At 48.1% G+C, this 24,553-nt stretch overlaps 1 pseudogene; it reads right to left on the reverse strand.

The window, feature by feature from the left end:
* Nucleotides 1–822: 822 nt before the first annotated feature.
* LOC116994220 lies at nucleotides 823–18,850 on the reverse strand (annotated as a pseudogene).
* Nucleotides 18,851–24,553: the final 5,703 nt, after the last annotated feature.

Here is a 24,553-nt window from a genome sequence, read left to right on the forward strand (position 1 = left end):
GGAGGCAAGTCTCTCCCCAGTGCACAGATTTTTATTTCCAAATTACCTAATGAGCTAAAAATACAAACTTGAAGTATTTTTTGTAAATCTATTAGAATTGTGGTTTTATAATATCAAAGTCCGTGTAAAATTTGTACCTATATCCTTACCTGTACTATCTGAAAACGTAAACAATATTCTTACTATGTTTTTATTATGTCTAAAACTATATTTTTGAGCTTTCTGAAACTTATTTTTGAAGCTTGTTTTTTGCATCAGATTCAAAGGCATTTGCTCTTTAAAGGCACTTAAAGCATTTTTCTACTTACTTAAAAACTAAGATTTATACTCCTACTTCATATCTATGCAACTTAATAATACTTTTTCTTACTTAGAACTAAAACTTACACCTCTACTTCATGCCTTTGTGGCTTAATATCCTTTACTTTTTCTAAAAATTTTAGTTCAATTCCTACATACTGTTCTCTCTCTGAGGGACTCAGAGAGCCCTCTGTTTTCACACTCCAGCAATCCCTTCATGTCTTTCAGCAGCTGAGCCAAGGGGCGCTTTGAGTGCTGCCTTTGCCCTTGCCCTGGCCCTTGGGCTCAGGCTTGGCCACAAGGCTGATCACCCCAAGGAGGGATTTGGTTTGGCTCTAGGACAAAGCTGAGGGAAATGTTTATGGCAAGAAGACAGGAGGACTCTGGCTTTCTCGTGAAGCGAGGGATGTGCAGAGCAATGGCCACGGTAATGTGCCTTATTTCACCAAATTTGGGAACAATTGGATACCATTGTCTTCACTGGGCTTGAGAATGTCGTCACTGTTACTATGTTTTGTGGAGAGCCTGGTACAAAATTCTCCTAAACTGCAAAGCCACTGTGATTCTTCCTTCTCATGGATGTGGCCTAAAGCCTGTTCAGCTCAGACAGTGCTTCCTGCTTGGAAATTCTCTGCCACGCCTCAGGGATTTCTCCACTTCCCTGAAATTTCCCTCTGCAGAAAGTTTCCAGCTCTGTCCTGAAATGAGACACAAACCATTTCCAGTATGCCTGCATGGATGAATCAGGAAGAATTCTCCAAATGGAATAAGGAGGTCCAGCATCACGGTATTTTTTGTAAGGTATGAATGGGTGATCACTATCAACTCTGAATCTGCAGTCACTTGCAACACGGCTGGAACAAATATCAATAACAAGTTCCTGTGTATCATACCATCTATCATTTAACCTCTTGAACCGTCTGAATCCCTTCAAAGCTTCTGGGCGATGGAAGACCAGCTGATGGTCTCCATCATGGTTCTGTATGGTGTTTGTGCAGACAGCCCCACAAAAGGGACACTGCTCCCAGCACCCTGAGAAATGCTCTGCCAGGATGGTGTGAGGCTGCCTTGGAAATGAGCTCATGTCAGCATCAGCCAATAATTTCATGAGCCTGTTCCTCAGGTCAACCAGAGCTTCTGCCATGGCACTGCTCAGGAACTCAATGTCTGTGACCTCCTGGTGCTCAATGCCCTTCAGCTCACTTCTGGGCAAGTTGATCACCTCTGCCAGTTGCCTGCAAAATTCGTCCAGCCAAAGAGAGGTTTGGTCTTCTCTGTCTTTTTTGTCTTTGACAATTTGGGTTGATAAAGAAACAGCTGACAGGATGTTTCCATAGAGAGATTCAAGGGAAGACTCTAAAAACATCCTGAGCCTCCTACTCCCATCTAAACAATGACTCTTAACTTGTGTCTCAATGTAACTCTGAAAAAACTCTTTTGGAGAGGTAAGGTACTGCTTGAAATACTCGAAATTTTCTTGTTCTGCCAGATATCTCAGGATACAAACTTCTAGATTGGCTCTGTTGCCCCTGAAGTCTGGGAATTTGCTCTTCATGTCCTCAGCAATGTCTCTAGCCGTCCTCTCAAAGACTGCCCGGCTAAGAGCTGGTTCAATCTTGTCACAAAGGAAAACAGCAAAAGTTGTGATTGACGTGGCTCCTTGGCAGGAAATCTGGAAACATTGGAAGAAATCTTCTCTCTTGCTGCTCAGGTACACAGCTGGGTCATTTGCCTTTTGGAATGCTTCATGCATGGCTTTAAACCTTTCTGCTGCCATTTTGCACAGATACACAGACAAATCTTTGATGTACTCTCTGTTAAAAGTCCATTTTGAATTGCTGGGGACAGAGTTAACTCCTTTCTGTACTTCATTGAGTATTTCATGAATAAAATTTCGACTGTAATCCTGTTTCTCCTGTTCCTTCTTATCAATATTTGCCTTCACACATGCTATGATGTCATCTGTGATGTGATGAAACTTGATCTCATCAGCACTGGAAATGCTCCATAAAACTGGGAAATACCTTGACCACTTTTTCTTCGAGATGTGTTTCTGCAAGACAAAATCAAATCCTGTGTCTTTGGGATACGACCTGACCTGTGCAGGGAAACCTGGCTCCTTAAAGTGCTCCAGGAGGACATCTTCAATATCTGCATCGATATCCACCCGTTCCGGTGGAGGAGCAGCACGAGAGACTTCAGCAATCCAACTGTTCCAGACAAGAGTGAAGTTGTCCTTCAGTTCTCTCTCACTGAGGCTCTTCCCTTTCAGAGTCACAGCCAGTTCCCTACTCCTTCTCAGGAGCTTGGCTTCATATTCCAACTTCCTTTCATCCAGTTTCCTCTGCTCCTTCTGTAGCTCAATAAGATTCTCACATTTCTTTTTCGCTTCATGAAGAAGAGTCTCTTTTAGTTCTTTCAGCTTCAGCTCTGTGCTTGATTTCCACTGCCCAAGTGTCTCATGATCTTTGTCTTCCCTGAAATACTTTTCCACTTCTTTCTCAATGGCATCACTTGTCTCTTGCACCAGCCCTTCAAGGTATTTTCTGGTGACATTCTGCAAGTCCCCATTCCGAATTTTGTTATTCAGTCTCATCTGTACATCTAAGAAGTGACTCCTCAGCCTCCAGGTCCACTGACTATAGGCACTTTCCAGTTTCCTGTATGCAGCAATCTGCAGGGAATTCTTGAAGCTGAAAACAAAGTTTTCATTCAGCAAAGCATTCCAGAGGTCACCAATACGATCTTTCAGGCTCGAGAGCCTCAAAATGCTGCGCTGTGACTGCTGCTTGGCAGCCTGGAGGATTTTGCTCTTGAGTTGGTGGACGTTGTGGCTGTAGGTGGGGTTGGGTGGTGCCATTGGGGGATTTCCTTCCCACAGGTGAGCAAAGTAGTGAATGTGGGTGTTCACATCAAAGCCAATGACATCGCTGAAGGAGGAGACATCACAGAATTCCTGCTGGGCAGCTACCACAGTCATTTCATCCAGCTTTTCCTGCAAACGCCTTTGTCCTTCCATGTTCTGCTCCTTGGCAGTTGCTTCTCCCACGTTTTGGTGCACAAAGATGCAGCTTGGAGAAAGATTGACTTTCTTCATCCTCAGGAAAGCCTGCACAGCGATCTGGAGAACATCTTGCATTTCTGATGGATTTTCTCCAAAGATATTGATCACAGTCAAGTTGCCAACACCAATGACAAAGGTGGCCAGCTCATTGTCATGGTTCAGGGACTGTTTATTGGCCATCTCAATGGCACGAAGTCCCTCTGTGTCAATCACCAGCACATATTCAAAGCCCAAGTCTTGCTGCAGCTCCTGGGCCACTGGGATGAGCTGCATGAAGGCTCCGCGGGTGCATCTCCCCGCGCTGACGTTGAACTGCAGACCAAACATGGCATTCAGCAGGGTGGACTTGCCTGTGCTCTGGATGCCGAGCACGGAGAGCACAAACACTCGTTTGTCCCCCAGCCTCTCAATTAAGCTGTCAAAGATTGCTCCCACCCAGCGCAGGGGCAGGTAAGAAGCGTCCCCATCCATCAGCTCCACAGGATAGCCTGAAACCATCAGCTCTGCTGCAATTTCTGGCAGTTTGGCAAAATTTTCTTTCTTGCAGTTCAGTAATTCCAGAGCTTCATAAATCTGCCCTGCTTCCCTCAGAAGGTGCTCCAGGCCAATGGATGAATCGTTGATTTCATTAGAGACAGTATCCAAGTGACTCTGCAATGGATCATTCACACTAGGTTTTTTCTTGGTTTTTTTTCGTGACTGGATTTCAGTCCATAAGTTGTGATAGTCTCTCCTCAGTTCTCCAAGGCGACCACAGGACAGCTCATCCATAAAGACCTTCATCCACTGCAGGAAATACTTCTTGGTATCTGCTGGCAGGACCTGGAGAAAGCCAAGGAATGATTTCATCAGTGTGTTGAGAGGGAAAGCTCGGTCAAGTTGTTTTCTTCTTATTGCTTTCTTCTCACTTTCAATTTGGCTGCGATGATGCTCAATGCTCTTGTTCCCCTTCTCCTGCAGGCGAGTGAGTTCTTTGTCCTTTTTGCACCACTGGTACCACAGTTTTCCTTGAAGTGGCAGCAGCTGGGATTTGATCTCAGATAGCTTCTCTTTCTTCAGAAGGTCCACCAGCTCCTTTGCCTTTGCTTTGGCTGTCACACACGCGGATCGGTCTGCATCCACCACAAATCCATGCTGGCGAGCTTTGTCCGCACAGGCATCCAGGCTGAAACATGGGTTAGACCCTTCCAGGAGATTCCTGATAATTTTGGTCAGCTGGTCCATCAGTTCTGCTTCATTTCTTTTACTGATCCCTATTGTTATGGTTTTGCCGGATTGTGCAGTTTCAATGTTCTCTTCTTCCGTGAGAAGACAAACCAAAGGCCTTTGTGACTGCCACAGGTCCTGCAGAAGCTTTTCCCCCCTGTTGTCCATTTTCTCCAAATCAGACACAAGAGCCACGTTGACAGCAGAGATGTCCTGCAGGAACTGCAGCTGTGCTCCGTAATCCCTGGCGTCTCCATGCAGGTTACAGAAAGCCACGCAGCTCTCAAAGGTGTCATCAGGGCTTCCATGGGGGCAGTACCAGGCAATCTCCACCACCCCTTCCATCAGCAAGCGCTCTCTGGTGCTGCCTCTGCAGTGGCGGTGGAAGAAAGTGTCGTGTTTGCGTTTGCTCAGCAGAGCGTTCAGGAGCTGAGACTTGGAAGAGGAGGCTGAGCTGCCAATGCGGATGAAGGACACGATGGGAGTCTGTGCCTGGAAGAGGAGTTTGTTGTTGTAACTCTTTGTTTGGGCCTGCTTTCCTGATTTCTCCACTTCTTTCCAGCTCCTTTGGATTTGACTGAACGTGTAGAGTGGGAACTCAATGTGTGAAGTGCCCGGGTTGGGCAGCAGCAGAGGCAGCGCCAGTTGGCAGAACGCCAGCTTGGTTGCAAGGGTCTGTCTCAGGAAGTCATCAGCACAGTGGAAAATGGCCATCTGCAGGTCCATGGGGTGCACATGGCCGTCCCTGTTTGTACGTTCAGTAACTGCTTTCTTCAAATCATAAAAATACTGTTTAAAGGAGACTGAGTCTTGGTAATCTTTCACTGTGTTTCGCGGCTCTGCTGCAGATTTTGTGTTGCTGTCATCCCAGCAAGTCAGGTACCTCACCTGGTAATCCACAGTTAACAGCTTTTGTAAGAAGTATAATGGCAGTTCCTTGTCCTTCCTGGGCTGGCTGTCCTGCAGAGATGTCTTGCTGATGGTGTGGAAATCTCCCATCCCCATTTTTCTTGGATAGTGACTTTCAAGTCCAAGGCGTTTGAGCAACTGGAGGAACTCCTGGCTTGCAGTTGCTTCATCTGCTTTGGATTGGCTACTGTCTGACTTGGATTGGGATTCACTGGGTGACTGAGGTGTTATGAAAGTGTCTTCCAGGTCTGTGCATATTTTCTGCATCCTATGTTCATCCCATTTGTCATCCAAGCACCCACTGATCAATGAATGCAAGTCCTGTTCCAGCCTCTCCCAGTCTGTGCCTGCACTGTGCTTTTGGAGGAGATTCTTTATCCGGGTGGACCACAAGCCTTTCATGTGATCTTCCATGAAAACTAAACGCTCCCTCTTCTGCTCAGGGGACAGCTTTTGACTTTCTGGTGTCACAGTCAGACCCAACAGCAGAAGGGAGGCCTCAGCTCTGTCGGCATCCTGCTACTTCAGGTTCACGTACTCCTCATGTGCCGCTTCCATTTCCTTGGCCATGTACTGAATTTCTGGGTGTCCAAGGAGGTGTTGGAATGTGCTGCTTTCTACCTGGTACCCTGTGCTGGTCACAATCAAGAGCACCAACAGTTCCATGTCCTTCTCAGCCCGTTCCTGGAGAGACTGGAGTAAGGAATAAATGGCGAGGCTGCTGGTCAGGGTGGCTTTTATCTTTGCTTCATGAACAGCAGAAGCAGAGCTTCCTGGTGCGTAGGTGACAGCATAGATGTGCTCCTTCATTTGCTGCAGTGTTTTGATGAGTTCTTCAAGGTCAGAGATTTTGGGAGATCTGGGAAGCAGCGGCTCAGTCTGGAAGATCCATTGCATAATGAAGGAAGCCGCAGAGAAGTCCTTGACAGAGTAGATATGAGGATCCAGGAGGCTTCTCAATTTTTCCTTGATAGAGGGGGTGTTTTCTGGAGGTGACTCCTGGCAGCTCCGCACGGTGTTCACCAGGAAGTCCTGCAGGGCTTTGTGGGACAGGCACACGTTGATCCACACACTGTGGTTCCTGGTTTTTGCATTCAGATCATCTTTCAGCTCCATCAGCATGAGCAGCTTCTGCACATCTGCCGTCACCTCCCAGGCCTTCACAGTCTCTATGAAATCTCTGGCCTCTTGCACTGCACTGCCCAGTTCCTCTCCAAAAACAGTGCCAATGCTCTCATTCGTCAGCGCTTTGTACGCATCCCTGAGGGCTCTGCACATCTGACCAACAGACTCAAAATCCCCGCAGTGATTGCACAGAATGACGTCCCACACTGGGATCAGCTCAAAGCCGCGGTCAATAACGCACCACGTTGTGTTATCAGACATGAGCCCCGTTTTCCACTGAGGAAGAGAAGCTGTGTCTGATGGTCCCCCTGTGTTGACGACATGGAGCTGAATGGCTGAATGGGATCTCTCTGCACCTCTTCCCTGGACAGAAGCCTGTGAGATGGATTTGGAAACATCCAGGTTCCCTCCTACACTGGCCACAGTGCCACCCCAGCTGGCCCCAACAAAGCTGTTCAGTGCTTCAGACGTTTGTCGCTTCACCTCTTCCCACTGGTCCTCCTGGAATCCTTCTGTGGACGCCTTCCACCAGAATATTCCCCCAAAGTGGAGGGGACCCTGGTTTATGTGGGACCCAAACCTGCTGAAGAAGCTCTCACACTTCTTCACAAAGATGGGGTTGTCCTCTTTCCCAGTGGCCCCCAAAATTTGCTCCATGTCTTGCAGCTCTCGAAGAGCCGCATCCGAGAGGCGAAGCTGATGCCTTTGGAAGTAGCAGGAGGCCAGGGGGATGTACTGGAACATGGTGGTGCAGAAGTAGCTCTGCTCAGAGTGGGACTGGTGGGTGTCCTGTGACTGTGAGGAGATGCTGTGATCTACACCCGATGCCAGATTCACCCCCCAGAATGCAAATTCGGAAGAAACGCTCATGCTGAACCCCAGCTGCTCCATGGACTTGGTGAAAGTGGATTCTGCTGCAGAGGAGGAGAACTCCCTCCTCTCAAGAATTGATCCGTGCTCCAGATCGGCGAGCTGGAATCCCTCAGGGACCCTGAGGAGCTGCTCTCGCGTTGCCAGCACATCTGCAGCTCTGCTGGTTCTGTAGATGCCCTGCAGGGCCAGTCCCCCTGACGCCTGCCTCAGCACCTCGGTGTCAGGGATGTTCTCCCTCCTGCCTGCAGACAACTCCTGCTGCTGCTCCAGCTGCTTATGGATGCTCTCCAGCATATCTGCCAAGGGTTCCTTTGGTGATGGCCAGAACTCTTTGGGAATCTCCATGGCTTGCCACAGAGACTCCGTTTTCTCTCTCAGTGCATCCTGGCTGTGGCTGTTTAGCATTTCTGTCAGATCATTCAGGACTTGTTTGGCCACTTCTTTCCTTTGCTTTGTCTTGTCCTTCTGCACCTCTTTAGAGGGTTTTTTGTCATCTGTTATTTTCAGGAGTTTCTGGAGTGCCTTTTTCTCCCAGGGGTGCCGTACCTCACACTCCAGTTTGAGGTAGTCTTCATATTCCAGATGTTGCAGGGCTTCTCTGCACTCAATTCCCAGGATCTCTGACACTTTGGGCAGCCAGTATCCAGCATCCAATCCTTCCTTCTGAAATGCCTCTGCCAGGAGCTGTGCCTTTGCATCTCCCTCTTGTGTGTACTTTTGTGAAGCCATGGCTGTGGAGGAAGCAAAGAGACTTTCCCTGAGGTGTTGTCAGAGGCCCCGGCCTCCTGGCAGAGGCTCTGCAGCAGCTGCAGCCCTGGGGTTGCTCCCACCCGGCTGCTGGAGCCCGGCCTGGGATGGCACAAGAGCCAGGGTGTCCTTCCCAGCAGCCTGGATGTGCCTGCTGCTTTCCTGTTTGCAGGATGAACCCTGAAGCTGAGTGTGTGTCCCAGAGACATCACAGACAGGGACACACATAGACACAGAGACAGGTACACAGACACACACACACGCGCACACACACTCCCTCACTCAGCCCCACAACCTGCCCTCTACAATGTGCTGCCTTCTCCATCACCCACATCCTCCCAGCTGAACTCCTCAATCCACAAGTGCACACACCCAGGGGCATTCCTGGCTCCCTGGAGCACTGGCACAGCCCCTCTGCCCACCCAACAGCCCTGCCTGCATCCTGCACCCTCTGCCCAGCCCCACGGCTGCCCTGCTCTCTGCCTGGCCCAGCCTGCTGCTCCCAGCACCCGGAGGCAGTGCTCACACACTCCACTCCCCCATGGCACCCCACACTCCCCAGACACACTCCCTCCTGCCCAGCACGGCCACACGGGCTCTGACCTGTGCTCCTGCTCCAGCTGCCAGCACAGCCCCTCCCTCACCCCACTCATGCCTCTTCCCAGGAGCTGTTTCCTGGCACACTCAGGGGGCAAAATCCACCTTGTCCCTGCCCACAGCTGTGCCTGGGGCATCCTGGTGGCCCTTCAGGAGAGACTGGAGACTTTGGGAGCCAGCTCAGAGAGGTGCCCTCTGTCATCTGCTGCTTGTTAGCACAGAGGGTCTTGTCAGCCAAGTGACCATTGGTGGCCCTCTGAGCAAAAGCCACTGTAGAGCCACAGAGTTTAAAATCTCTGGTGACAGGAGGAAAAGTACCTGCAAACCTTCAACTGGGCAAAAATCTCAGGAGTCACACAACCCTGAAATTTGTATCAGTCTCTGTTCACTTGGATACTGGAGAGATTTATTCCTTACAAAAAATCATTCTGAGAATTCAGTATCCATTCCACCAAGGCCACAACACCCTTACCAGCACAGCTATTGATCCCAGGGGCTTGGACTCACCTAGAGATCTGCGGGCTCCTGAACCCTTGTAAGGGTCGTTCCGAAGATTACCTGATCTGCCTCACAATCATCATCAGACTCTGAGACCCTGAGACCCCTGGACCCTACCTCTCACTTTGAGCATGAGCTGCTGGCCTACCTAAGGTGGATGCTTGCCAAGGGACTGTGTACAGTTGTGCTTGCCAGTGCTGCTTCCATGGTACACTGCTCTCCACCTGAGCACTAGTTGTAGTGTTCTGTCCTGCACCTGATTTTTGAAGCCACGGGCTCTTGAACACAATAGTCCATAAATCTGCCCCCCTTTTGATCAGCAGCCACTCACCCTGGAAAATGACTATAAAATTATTACAGTAATTTCACGACTATAAGGCGCACCAGATTATAAGGCGCACTTCTGGGTGTCGGCAAATTTCCGAACTTTGACCATACATAATGTACACCGTACTATAAGGCAAACTTTTTTTTTTTTAAGCGAGGAGCCGGGCCGCGCACAACAAAATAACGAATTAGTAACGGAATTGCGTGATCTCAGGGTTTACTGGCAGGTGCTCAATTTGGAAACGTTTTTTACAGATCGGCGTAGCCTTTAAACGCAACCCCAGGCGCCCTCCCCGTGCCACAGGCCCCAGCACTCCTGCCCGCCCCCGGCGCTGGCTGGCGCAGCTCAGCCCTGCCACAGTGCCGTTCCCCCTCGCGGCTCAGCGCTGCTGCAGGGCCACCCCTCCCTCACGACTCAGCCCTGCTGCGGGGAAGCCTCTCCCTCGTGGCTCAGCCCTGCTGTGGGGCTGCCTCTCCCTCGTGGCTCAGCCCTGCTGTGGGGCCGCCTCTCCCTCGCGGCTCAGCCCTGCTGTGGGGCTGCCTCTCCCTCGTGGCTCATCTCGCTGCTCGCACTTCTGGATTGGCAAATTTCCCAACTTTGCCCAATATATAAGGTGCACCAGATTATAAGGTGCACTTCCGGGTTCAGACCAAAATTTCAGTCAAAAGGGTGCGCCTCATACTCATGAAATTACTGTACTCTCCAAAGAGACTTTGAGACTTCTTTCTCCCCACGGATGGAAGACGTCAACAGATGATCTGAGGATGTCCCATCTATTATTAGCTATTCCCCCATTCTCGCTCTCTCTCTCTCTCTTTCTCTACTTCATCATCTTTATCTCTCACCCTCTCACCATTACCCCAAAACTGAATCGTTGGCCCTCAATAAACTGCTTTGTTGCTTGTTGCTGAACAAAACCTCAGTCTCTTGCTGTTGTCCTTTGCACCCTGTGGTCAAAAGAACCATCACGACCCTCGCTCAGGTTGTAAAGATCATGACATTTTAAATGGCGTAGTCGGCAGGATTTTCTGACAGACAGAAGGGTTGCTGGTTGTGTGCAGGCTGTAACAGGGGAAGGATGTCTTGCTCCAGCCGCACCTAGCTGCCCACCTCAAAAGGGTTGAGCTTGTCTAGAAAGCAAGGGGGGCATTTCAGATTTCCCGCAGACTGCACACACCTAGGTGAACAAAGCATCCCTACACTCGTTTGAGGGCTCTGTCTGCAGAAATTCACAAAAGACCTCTTGGTGCAAACGGTACGACTGTGTCATTCTCCTCCTCTATTCTTGTTTGAGTGTAATATTAACTCCCTGCTAAAGTAAGTGGGGCAGGTTCTGCACAGGTTGTGTATGAGTGTTTGTGTTGTCTATTTGCCTTCCTTGAAGCTAGGAAGGGTGCTGCACTAACCATTCCACTCAGGGTGAGGGTTTAGTGGTGCAAGATTGTATTTGTGTTGTCTATTGACCTTCCTTGAAGCCAGGAAGGGCGCTGCACTGGCTATTCGTCTCAGGGTGAGGATTTAGCTGTGCAAGATTTATGTTTGTGTTGTCTTTTGACCTTCCTTGAAGTGAGGAAGTGTGCTGCACAAATTATTCTTCTTGGGGTGAGAGATTAGTTGTGCAGGTTTTTTTTTTTTTTGTTGCATGTGTTGTATTGACTTTCCTTGAAGAAAGGGTGCATCCTGCGTAGCTCGTATGCGTGTGTAACTTCTGTTCCTTTTTCTCGTACTCAGGGAAGTAAGGGGCTTAACACAGTGAAGGCTGTGTGTGTGACTTAAGTTATTAAGCTTCTCTATAGTAGTTTTACATCTCTAACTCGTAAAATAAGTGAAAATCATAGTACAAAATATAAAGCTGCATTTTACGCTTTGCTAGCTAAATGTAATGCCAAACCATCTAAAGTGGGGGAAAGAATGGGCACACAATCACTGGTTTAATCTAGAAAATGTGATTGATAGAATATGTTCTTTGCAACATGAAACAAAATTCAAATTTGGCCAAAATAAGACCACTCTCTGTTCAGTTTTAGGAGCCTGCCTTACAGCAGCTATAGAAACTCGCTCTAGGCGAAGAAGTGAGGAAAAAACAATTATTGACTCTCTACAAAATTTAGTGGAAATTTTGCAAAAACAATTAGATGAAGAAAGGAATAAGATTCAGGTTTTAAGGGATGAAAATAATTTTTTAAAAGCCTCCCTAAGACAAGAACATCCCCAAACATTAAAACACTCTGACTCACCAAAAGAAACAGAGGAGAAGGAAATTAATCAAATAAATACTCAAAAAAGAACTAACTCTGATGAGAAATCGTGGGGAACATTGCTGCCCTAGCTTAAAACCCATAATTAAACCAGAATTCAGTTGGATTGATGTTGAGGCTTTTAACCCACAAGTAACCACTAAAGAAATCCTGTTCACTGCTACTGAACTGTCAGAACAAGTAACTAGTGGGTACTGGGGACATGGGGTTTCCGTAACAATGGGAGACAAACACAGCTCATGGTCACTAACTCAGCACACAGCTTATTGGGCAGGGGGGCTCAACCCCTTGGAAAGGAAAGACCCTGTAGCTTTAATTGGTACCCCCAACCAACTCATAGAAAACTTTCACAAAGCTGCCTGCTTGCAAATGATGCTTGAAATAAAATTCACTGCTGGCTATAAATCACCTGTGCAATTACCTGTAAATGTAAAACAATGCCCTCTCCCCTCTGGTGCCAAAGAAGGGATCAAACCTGTTATACAGGATTTCCAATAACTAATACTCCTTCTCCTATATGGCCAGTGCAAAAACCCAAACCTGACAACGTGGCTGTTTATCAATTTATTAATGGTTTTCCTGTGGGAGGAGGTGAAATAGAAGTAGTGGGGGTACTGAACAAAAAATAATCTCCCATTTGGAAAGCCTTAATTTGCAAATTACCCCAGAGAAAACTCACAAACCTTCTCAGAAACTGAAGGCATTGAAGACAGCCACCACTGGTACCCTCTCCCCTGATGGGGTGGCCCAGAGCTCCTCAGTTAGGAAGTGGTATGACCTGATAGAGCATTACTGTAACACCTTCTCAGGGACAGAAGGAGCTGTAAAAAATCTGACAATTCAAGAAACTGAGAGCTTGGCTGGCAGCCAAAACAAACCTGCCTCAGTCATCACAGCAGCCTCTCCTTTCTCCCCCAAACAAACAGCAAATTCTTGGTTTAAGAAAAGAATGATAAGACATGGGGAGCTAATAGTAGTTTGGAGTGTGCTGAGAGCTGTTTGGGGTGTTTTCCAACCTGAGGCACGGATTGCCTCTCTTGTTTCCATCTATACTGACTCTTGTGCTGTGTTTAAAGGAGGTACAGAGTGGCTTCCAGTCAACAAAATTTCGGTCCACGTTACATGCTGAATAGTTCCATCATTTTAACCCCCTGCCGCTTTGTGGCAGATTCTGTTGTGTTTACTTTTCACAGAAGAACGCCGCAGGATGTTTAATTGCTGAATCCCTCATCGAACCTGTATACAGTTATGGCACAGGACCTCACAGCCGTGTTCTATACTCTGAAATCTAAAATCGGAATTGTTGGTTTAACTTAATTGTTGTACAATTTTTCCCATAAAATCATGTGTGGTAAAAATAATACAAAATACCAGGGATAACTTGATGTTAATGTTGTAACACGTAACACCCAACCACCGTTTACACTGAACCTGAAAATTTTTGAAATTGGACCATATGTACAGTAATTTCACGATTATAAGCCGCACATTACAATACAGAGTGTGATAAAAGGTATCTGTTCTATCACCATCTGTTGAGGGTGGGGGACGTGATCCTCATCTCCGTGGGAGATAATTTGCTAATGGGTCATCCATTGAAACCAGGTGGGGCATTGTTCTTTATCTTTTCACAACCCATCCTTCCTCCAGCCAGTCATTTTCTGCTAATGGCCATTGAATCCCACTGTGTGACTGATAAAATTACTGCATCCCATTGGAAGTTGCTCCAGCCAGGGGGAAGAGCCCAACATTTCTTACCAAGATAAAAACAGAGGTTTTGGGACACTAAGGTAGCCCCTTTCTCCACTGGACTCCAGAGGGAAACAGGATTGCTCCACATCACCACTGGAGCTTGGGAGGGAAACTGCACCTTGTACAGGAGCACTGCTCCAACTGAGCCACATCTGTCACTGCAGGAGGATGCAGCCACCATGGAATGGGACTGCTGCCAACACCCTGCCTGACAGGGTGTCAGGTTGTACTCTGACTTTTAAGGGCTTGGAACTTGTTCCTTTGTAGTACTGTATTTCTATTTTAATTTCCCTAGTAAAGAACAGTTATTCCTAATTCCCATATCTTTGCCTGAAAACCCTTTGATTTCAATTTTATAATAATTTGGAGGGAGGGGGTTTACATTCTCAATTTCAAAAAGAAGCTCCTGCCTTTCTCAGCAGACACCTGTCCTCCAAACTAAAACAGCAACTTTTCGTTCTTTGTCCATACATAAGCCGCACCTGATTATAAGCCGCACTTCGGGTTCGGACCAAAATTTTAGTCAAAATGGTGCAGCTTAGAATAGTGAAATTACTGTAACTAAAATTGTTTAATTTGGCATAACTTTTCAAACAAGACAAATTGTCAATAGTTCTTTTAAGAAATAAATAATAAGAGACATAACCGGTGTTGTGGGAACAGGATTGGGAATTTTGAATAGCATTGATTCAGAAATACTGATGGATAAATTTGCTATAACAATTCTTTAGCTCTTAGTTGTGTGCAGGCTCAATTGTGGATGCAATCAGTTGTTGCCTCTATTACAAGAGGAGGTGACGAAGATAATTTTCCTACTGAAATTTGGAGAATAATCTGGGATAGTGCCAGAATTCCAATCCTGGTGGAACCTGGTAAATTTTACCTATGACTCCAGCACAAACAAAGCCACAGCCTTTGCACTGACGATACACAATGCTTCAGTGCATTCAATATTCCCTGTCATTGCATTAGGGCTGTATCACGACGGAGCTGTTCTCTATCCTTTAGGCACAGAGAATGGGCCCGTCAAATTGGTGGGAAGTGGCAAATTGTTAATTTGGAAACTTGTATTGTCCGGGAACAACAAGGGTTTATCTGTGAAAGTAACACAATCAGAGCTCAAGATATTTGCTTAGACACAGAAGAGAATGATGCAACTTTGAAAATCCTCCAAACGAGATTCCTTGAGACAGTACTGGTATATATAGGTAATGGGTGTGCATGCTTAAGAACTGCTTGTGATAGTGTTTTCATAGAGAATTTAGCAGTAAATACAAAAAATCATTCAAACCTTTGTGTCACTAAAATTGCAGGATGTGATTTTTCTTTTGTAGCCCCCAGTTACCTCTCATCACCTTCTACAGTCCAATTACACACTGATCCACCATCTACTGCCTACTCCCATTGGGATGAACCTCTCTCTGGTAAAGCAAGCGTTGCTTCACCAAGACTTAATTGAAATTTTGGGAAGGATTAAGAAAAACTGACAAAAAACCTTAATAACTGTTCATCACAATGTGAAACAAATACATCATGTTCTACAAAGAGTAAAAAGGGTTGCTGAATACAGGTGGTGGGATACTCTCTTTGGGTTGTCACCTACTGCTACAGGTGTCCTAAACAAATTGTGTCATCCCAACATTGTTGTCTTGATTTTGGTTTTGATTGGTTTTGTTTTATCAGCAATCCTCTACATCATGAATTGGAGAATGATGAAACAGTTGATACAATTGACATCTACGTTGGATATACACAAATCAGTCACTGGTGACATCCCTAAGGTTATTGACGCAAGGGGAACTGTATGATTTTAAATAAAATAAAATATGTTTTCAATTAAAATTACTTATTTTAATTGCCTTTCCTTTTGAACATGAATTAAAATTGCTTATTTCAGTTGTGCTGCATTTCTAATATTGATTAAAATTGATTATTTTTGATTGTATTATATTTTGAATTGAAAGGGATTACTTCTTTGTAATGAAAAAATGAATGTATATTTTAATTGAAAATTGATTATTTGTTAGTTTCCTTTTTCTCTTTTTCTTTCCCTTATCTTTTTCCTACTTTTCTATTCTGTCCACCTTCCTGTCTCAGTTCTTCCATGATGTGCTACCAACTTGGACAAGTCCTGAAGACTTGGGAACAACACCACGAAGGAGCGCTCCTGACAATGATCGTGAGTCACGGGGTGGTGTAAGGGTCAGTCCAAAGATTCCCTGATCTGTCTCACGACCATCATCAGAGACTGAGACCCTGAGACCCTGAGACCCCACCACTCCCTTTGGACAGGAGTTGCCGGGCCTGGCCAAGGTGGGTGTTTGCCAAGGGACTGTGTGCAGGTGCGCTTGGTGCTTTGCCATGGTACCCTGCTCTCCATCAGAGTACTGGTTATAGTGTCCTGTTCCTGCACCTGGTTCTTGAACCCACGGGCCTCTGAACACAATAGTCCATAAATCTCCCCATCTTTTGGCCACAGGCTACTGGCCTTGGAAACGGACTATAAAATGATTACTTTCTGAAGAGACTCTCTGAGATCTCTTTCTCCCCATGGATGGAAGACATCGACAGATGACCTGAGGATGACGTCCCATCTGTTGGTAGCTATTCCCCCATCCTCCCTCTCTCTCTCCCAATCTCTCTCCCCCTTTTACTTCATTTCCCTATTCTCTCTCTCTCTTTCTATCCTCTATTGTAAAATAAGCTGGTGGCACTCAATAAACTGCATTGTTACAAGCTGCATAAGAAAACTTGAGTCCCTTATTGTTTGTCTTTTGCACCCTGGGGTCGAATGAACCCTCATGACTCCTTCTCAGGTTGAGCAGATCTTGACACCCCACTCACACCTCTTCCCATGAGCTGCTTCCTGGCACACTCGGGGGAGAAAATCCACCTCGTCCCTGCCCACAGCTGTGCCTGGAGCATCCTGGTGGCCCTTCAGGAGAGACTGCAGACTTTGGGAGCAAACTCAGAGAGGTGCCCTCCGTCGTCTGCTGCTCTTTAGCACAGAGGGTCTCATCAGGCAGGTGACCATTAGCGGCCATCTCAGCCAAAGCCACAGTGGAGCCACTGTGCTGGGAAGGATGAATCAGGAAAACCTTATAAATATGAATGCATGGCAAAAGATTTTGAGAATATGGAAACCATAAATGAGATTGAAATGAAAGCCATCTTTGAAATACCAAACCTTAGCTACTAAATAACTAGAAGACAATAGGATGGCCAGCTGAAAGCAATCCCCTCTTGATTAAACAATTCCTTCTGCTTACAAGCTGGTCCAAAGGTCAGAGAAGACCCTGCTAGCTTGGCAGAAGGGGTCCAAAGAGCAGTTTTTAGGGTTTAAAGTGTAACACACAATAGTAATGTAATGATTATTATAGGTTGTATGTAAATGCAATAGGATTTGTATCTTGTATTAGATTGGCTAGTGGAAATTAGAATATTCAACACAGAAGAAGATTTATGGTATTGTAACGGGAAACTGGCTCTCGTGACTCAGCTTTTCCTCTTAGCTGTCTCTCTTACCTCTTACTTCCCTTAGCCCTCTAAACTCTTACTACCCCCCACTCTCTCACTGCCCTGCTCGGAGCTGTGACTGGCACCTCAGGCAGGGCCCTTTGACCCACGCCCTTTTGCAATAAACCTCGCGTTCCAAAACCTGCCTAAAGAGATCTCTCTGTCCTGCCCACCGTCGCCTCCTACAGTCTCCTACACCACTGAGCTTAAAATCTCTGGTGACAGTAGGAAAAGTGCCTGCAAAACTTCAACTGGGCACCTGCCTTTAAACCTTTGGGACTTTTGACTGTGTCACACAAACCTTAAATTTGTCCCAGTCTCAGTTCACTTGGAAACTGGAGAGAATTATTCCTAGCAAAAAATCCTTCTGAGCATTCAGCATCTGTCCCACCAAGGCCACAACATTCTTAGCAGCAGAGGTATCAGTCCCAGGGACTTGGGATCACCTAGAGATCTGAGGGGTCCTGAATCCTCCCAGAGCCATCAGGGGCAGCTTTCCCTCGGGAATCTCTGCAGATTTGGGCAATCTGAGCATGGGCTGTGCGCTCTGATTCCCCTCACTCACCTCACAGCAGATGCTCCCGTTCTCCCAGCCTTGGCTTCCAGCAGACACCGGCAGCCCAGGGTCCCAGCTCAGGGGACACAGCACAGCAGCAGGGGCAGGCCTGGGGCACACGGCAGGCTGTGCAGAAGAAGATGGGAACCACTGGAGAGCTCAGGAGGGAGAGCAGCAGGAAGGAAAGGCCCAAAATCCTAAAGGAGAAGAGCAGCCAGTCAGGAGAAGGCAACCCATGAGCACGGCAGATTCATTGCAGGCAGCACTGGAGGCCAACCCTTCTCCTCCCCTGGGGACAGCAGAACAGGAAAAGCCACTGGCTCGAGAGAAGGGCAGTGCAGCAGCAGAGGAAAGCTGGGCGTGCTGGCAGAGCACAGCAGGGACTTTGGGCACCAAGTGCCCTCGCTGGGCACATGTCCAGCTGCTCCCTGGCCAGCAGAGCCCCAGTGTGGGACAGCTGCTCAGGAAGGGAACTGCTGCCTCAGGGTCACTGCTGCACCTTGTCCACTTGAGCCACTTGTCCCAGCCCTGTCCCCTCCTAAATTCTCTCCCACTGCAGCACTGCCAGCGCTGCTTCAGTCTCAGGAGCCAGAGGCTGCCCTGGACAACATGAACTCCAGCCCAGCCACAGCCTGAACCTGCCCCCAGGCACCCTTGGCAGTCCCTGCACGGCTTCCCATTGCTGCAGGAACAGGGAAAAAGCCCCAGCGACCGTGTCAGTGCCCGCAGAGAGGCACTAAGCACATTCAGGGCACAACTCGGCATCCAGTTCAGCCTTGGAAGCAAAGGAGGGAAGCAGCAAGGCTGGCAGCAGGAGCTGCCGTGGCAATGCCTGCAGCCCGTTTGATGGGAACGGCCCCCCGAGAGTGTTTTCCCCAGCCCTGCCCCCGGGAAAGGGGCTCTGGGAACACGGACACCTTTGTGGGGCTGTCCCCAGGGAGCAGAGCGCTCCGGGTGGTGCCGCTCCCACTGGGAGAGAGGAGAATGCCACCCTCCGTGCATGGCGAGGAGAAGGAAGAAGTGACTCTGGGCTGGGGCCAGAGCACCATGTGCCGTGCGTGCCCCTGATGGGCACGGAGCTGCCCTGCTCCCGAAGGAGCGGCTCGGGGGCCAGGAGCCCCCCCGGCATCAGTGCCATGGCTCTGCCATGCGGGGAGCGCAGCCATCCGGCCCCAGCTCTGAGCCCGGCCCCCTCCCAGCTCAGCCCCCGCAGCGCACACGGCTCCCCCGAGCTCCCCCAAAGCGGCTGCCAGCAAAGGCGGCTTCCTGCAGCCCTGGCTCGGAGCAGACAGCGCCCGCCCGCTGCCCTCAGAGCCCTCTGCTCCTGCCCTGCCATCTCCGCAGCCGTGGCAAACACACGCAACAGGAGGCAGGAGAGCAACAAGATCCCGCTCCCTGCTGCTCCCGGCTCCCAGCCCACAGCTCATCCCCAGGGCCCGACCTTCTCCCGCCGTGTCCCGCAGCTCCTGCACTGGGACAAGTCCAGCACAGCCCCTCTTTATGCAGCCCTGGCTCTCCACTGGGTGCGGCTTCCAGAGGCAGTGAGCTAATTCCGAGAAATCAGGCGTTTTGCTGCATCAGAATGTGAAAGTGGAACCTTTCTTCTGGAGTCAGATGATCGAATTACGTCCAAATTCCACACAGCTGTGTTTCGGGGGGCTCACAGTCAACACTTGTCTGTTGCAGACCTCTGACCCTTAGTTATAGTGGCGATTGCTCTTAATAATGTAGTAAACTGTGACAGATATGCATTCATGTAAAAAAGCAGGAGAGGGGCTTTGGATGAGAGCCTGGAGGGACAGGTCTAGGGGGAATGGCTTCCCACTGCCAGAGGACAGAGACAGATGAGATATTGGGAAGGAATTATTCCCTGGGAGATTTGTGAGAATGGAATTCCCAGAGCAGCAGTGGCTGCCCCATTCCAGGACAGGGACACCTTCCACTGTCCCAGGCTGCTCCAAGCACCGTCCAACCTGGCCTTCCTTGGACACCTCCCCAGCAGAGAAAGCAAAGCAGGAACAGTGCCTGGCTGCAGCTTTCTTGGCAGGGGACATCCCACACCTGACAGGAACAGAGCTCTGGGCTTTGGCAGAGGACATTCAACACCCAGCCAGAGCAGGGGCCTGGATTGCTTTTCCCTTGGCATGTGGACACACAAATCCTGCTCCACAGCCTCCAAACAAGCACTGCAGTTTGGATATGGAGAGCTCCAGCCTGCCAGGAGCAGCCAGCCCCTGGCCCAGGCTGACAAGTGCCAAGGGCTGGAGCAGACCCAGCTGGCATTTGTGCGGCCTCAGGGGAAGCCTCAGCCCCTGCCAGGCAGGGCTGGGACACATCAGCTGCAGAGCAGGGATTTGGTCCCTCCCTGCCCAGGTTAGCTTAGCCTGCCTCCAGAGGGATGTTTCCTGCAGCCAAAGAATTCCCTGCTGCAGGAGCTAATCATGACTCCACATGCTCAATTCCACCATTCAGACTGAATGAATTCTTAACTCCTAAATTCTGAACTCTTCAGGCTGAAGACATTGGGTGTGGAGGAGCATCAGGGCCAGACTGGGAGGGCTGTGGAGAGCAGGGAACCGAGGTGCCATAGCCGGGGAGCAGCTGCTGCTTTCCCAGCTGTGCTGTGAGGTGGACACGCTGCTCCTCACCCTGGAAGAGCTCCGGGAGCAAGGGAGCCCCAGGAACTCTCCTCGTCTCCTCTCTCTCTGTGAAAGATACCAGGATTCCCTGCTGTTTTAAATTCACGAGAAATTATGATCTCTCCAATGATTATTTATTAACAGAAAAAGCAGCAGGCAAACAGTGCTGGGTGTGCTGGGGAGTCACCTCTGCACCAATGACACACGCTGCTCAGCATTAGTTCCACCTTTTCACTCAGTCTGAGTTTCATTTTCCTGGTATCCCCCTCCTTCTTTGGTTTCCTTGATTCCATATCGATGGTTGCCTTCTGCACAGGCTCTGGCTGTGCTAGGGGGTTCTTTGCCCTCTTTTAGTGGTCTTTTGGATTAAGGCTCGTCATCTTCCTCTGTGTCTTTTTGTTGATCTTTTGCATGCGTATTTATCAGTCATTTATATATTTGTTTGCTTAATAAAATTGTTTTCACAATTTGCTTATTTTCGTTCCATGCAAGCAAATATAACCACAAGTTCCTTATTTTTATGCAAGCAGACAAAATCAGAAGTAAACCACAAATCCTCTAAAGCAAGCATTTCTCCTAAGCAAGCATTTCTTTAAGCACGCATTTCTACAATTTATCTTGTCTTATTTGACTTTGTTACAACTGATATTTATGATCATCCCAAGCAGTTATTCCACTCATACAAGATTTGCAAGGCCTGACTTTTAGTATTGCCTTGTAACATGATTCACACAGGCATTTTTCACACCTGCCCAGGGTGTCCTATATTATATGTAGGATTACATAATTATATAATCCTTGTATCCCCAATCACCTATTCTGCTTATGCTGCATATTAAGTTCTGTGACTTTAAAACTAGTTCAGAGAGGGAAGAGGGAGAGAAAAAGTGCAAAATTTGTGATCAGAGATTACACTTAACTCCCCCACATCCTTCTCACAGACAACATTGTTGTCTGTAGTAGACAACAAGAGAGAATTCTCCTTTGCTTTTTAGTTGGTTTTTAGCTAGGTGAAGCAAAGAAGTTCCCTAGACTACAGTTTTTTGTTGGAGTGTGTGAAACAGAGACCTCTCTGAATTCTTCAGAGAGAGATCACCGTGCAGGAATGGAATTAAAACCTCTGGATTAATTGAAGTATATTAAATCAATCATACATGAACTAGAGGTGTAAGTTTAAGGTTTAGGTAAGTAAATAAGTAAGTTTAAGTAAGTAAGAATGTGTTTTAAGTGCCTTAAAAAGTAAAAGTCTTAGATATCAGTGTAGAAAACAAGTCTCAAAACCAAGTCTCAGTGAGAGCTCAAAAACATAATTTTAGACATAATACAAATATAGCAGGAATATTGCTTACATTTTCCAGATAGAACAGATAGGCCATGTGTGCAGATTATACATAAACTTCCACATTAATAAACTAGAATTCTAATAGCTTTAGAAGAAATGCTTCAGATTCGTGCTTTTAGCTCATTGAGCAGTTTGTAACTAAGAATGTGTCCATTGGAGTAAGAGCTCTCTCACTCTCTCTCTTCCTCCACCATCATCATCATCACTTTCAGAACATGAAGAAGAAGAGGAAGAAAAAGAAGAAGAGAACAAAAGAACAAAAGACCAGGGAGCATCTGCCTCTCAAGACTCTGTACCAGCCTCTGCCTCTGCTCAGGACTCTGTCCAAGGCTGCAGCTCCAGCCCTCCCAGGGCCCTGCACCAGGATCTGCTTCTCTTCTAATTAGAAATTTACTTCAGTTTGGGACTCTGTGCCAAAAGCTTTTAGCACGGATTTTAGCACTTGGGACTCTGCCTTTTGAGACTGATGTGCTTTTACAATAAACAACTTTATAGCAACTGAGAACTGCTGAGCTGTTTTAAAGAGAACAACAATCCTGACAGTTTTTTCTTTTTTTCTTAAAATTGTTTTAACCTACTCTAGACTAAAAACTCAGAACACCAAGAGCTCACCCCTATGGCCCAGCAGGGCCTGGCCCAGGCCCAGACAGTTTCCAAGGCCAAAAAGAGTGATAACAAATTGAGTGAGCCAAGCTACAACCCACAAAAGGGACTTTTCTGAATTTGTCATCTCTTCAGAGCAACAAAAGGTTTTGTTGTTTAGTATTGTTCATTTTTTGTGCTAAACTCTGTTTTCCCGGATAAATGAAGAATTTTTTCCAATTGTCTCCAAATTAATCTTTTCTCAAACCGGCTGGGGGAGGGTCCACTTAAATCTACATTCTGAAAGAGCCCCTTTAGAAGTTTTCTCCCAAACTTACCCTAAACCAAGACACAGGGCAAAGGGAGAGGCAGCAGGAATTCTGAGAGGATGTGCCCAGGAAGCAGCGGGACAGAGCAGAGAAGGACAAAAGGGCTGGAAAAGTGGCCAGTGCTGAGGGGGTTCCCCACTGTATTGGGTTTGACGTGGTCTGGTTTTTGGTAGTGACAGAGACACAGAGGGAGTTTGTGTGAGAAGCTGCTGGGAGCTCCCACCCTGTCTGGCAGAGCCGGTCCCTGATGGCTCTGAAGATGGACACGCTGCTGGCCCAATTACAGAGGCTGGAAACGCCTCTGGGATGACAAATTGAAGAAGAAAATCAAAACAGCACAAGCGCGTTTTTTTCCTGGGGTGTCAAGCTGCCACTTCTGGGGCCATCCCGGTGCAGTTCTCTTGTGACAAAATCCTCTTTATTCTTCTCAACCCTTCTTAAATAGAGGGTTGAAATTTCCCTGCTCATGACAGATGATTGGTTGGGAGTTCAGGCTGCTCAGCTCTGCCCAGTGAGGTGCTGCAGCTTAGGATGGAATGTAGTTGGGTGAAATCTGTTTGTGTTTGAATATATCTTATCATTGTTCACTCAGGTGCCTGTTTATTGAACCAGGCTAATCAAATTGCATTTCTTATCTGTGGCTGAATTAATTGCCTAGCTATAAGCCAGCTTGTGCTGTGATAATTCCCAGTTTCTTTTTGATTAAAACAATGCAACTTGTTTTCTTCATTTTGCTTACAAGGGCCCTTTGCTGGTGAGATGACACAGACAGCTTGAGGTTAATTTGAATGAGGCTTTTTAACTGTGGATTTATTCCTCCCATGTCACATCTTTATGTGTGGGCTTGTTGCTCTCAGGATCTATTTACAAGGATTTTTTTTCTTTTTTTCTGAATGAAGCAGAGTGACTGGACTTCAGGGTTGCTTTACGAAGTGTGGTTTATGTCTCTTCTACACAGGCAGAAAGGGTAAATAGGTGTTACTGATGTCCACAGCGTTGCTCACAAGATGTGCAGGGCAATAATCCCTCAGCACAGGAACTCCCTGCACTCCCTGCAGGGCCAAGGCCTGGGGGCCAGAAGCAGTTACAATCCTCTGCACAGATTTACCTCCCAGCGAGTCCCCAGCAGTTGCTGTGCAGAAGAAAGTGCCCCCACCGTGCTCTGTTTGTCTGTGCTAATAGCCTGCAATCCGCTGCTCTCCAGCCCTGCCTTTGGTTCCTGACCCTCAGACTATTTGCCCTGCTGCTCTGCCCCTCCCCCTGCCTTTCCCATAGAAATCCCTGTTTTTTCCAAGTTGGGGCAGGTGTCACCCTGGCACCCTTCCCAGAGTGGCCTCCTATCATAAAGGCTTTGCTCTCTGTGGAACGCTGTGGGAGGCTCGTGTCCTTTATCCCCGTGTGGCCGAAGAGTGAGTGCCCAGGAGAGCTGGCAATGAGCAGAGCTGGAGTCACTCGCCGCTGAGGGCCGTGCCTGTGGCCCTGGGGACATCCCCTGCTGGACGCCTGTGCAGGAAGGTGGCGGCAGCCCGGCAAGAAGAGCAGCGGAGCCCCGGAGTGCGGCAAGTGGCCCCCGAAGCGCTGGGACTTGTAGCCAGGGAGTCCCTGGAGAGAGCGGCTGCTGCAGGGGCTGCAGGACTCAGCCGCCTTTGGGCCGCTGCTTGTGCGAGGAGAGCCCTGTGCGTTTGAGCAGAGGCGATGTGAGGAGAGCCCGGGAGCCTGGGCTGCCCTGGGAGATGAGCAGAGGATCTCTGAGGAGCGGCCGATGGGGCTGAGCACCTGCCAGCAGATTTCCTGAGAGCCTGTGGGCCCCAGCGCTGCCCGGAGAGAGATTGTGAGTTGGATAATTTGGGGTTTTCTGGGCACTGAATTCTATTCGGGTCTTCTGCTTTGCTTTTCAGAGGAAGGGAGTGGAATCGCCTGGATGGGAACCCT

The sequence above is a fragment of the Catharus ustulatus genome, chromosome 3, assembly GCF_009819885.2.
Source record: "Catharus ustulatus isolate bCatUst1 chromosome 3, bCatUst1.pri.v2, whole genome shotgun sequence".
NCBI lineage: Eukaryota > Metazoa > Chordata > Aves > Passeriformes > Turdidae > Catharus > Catharus ustulatus.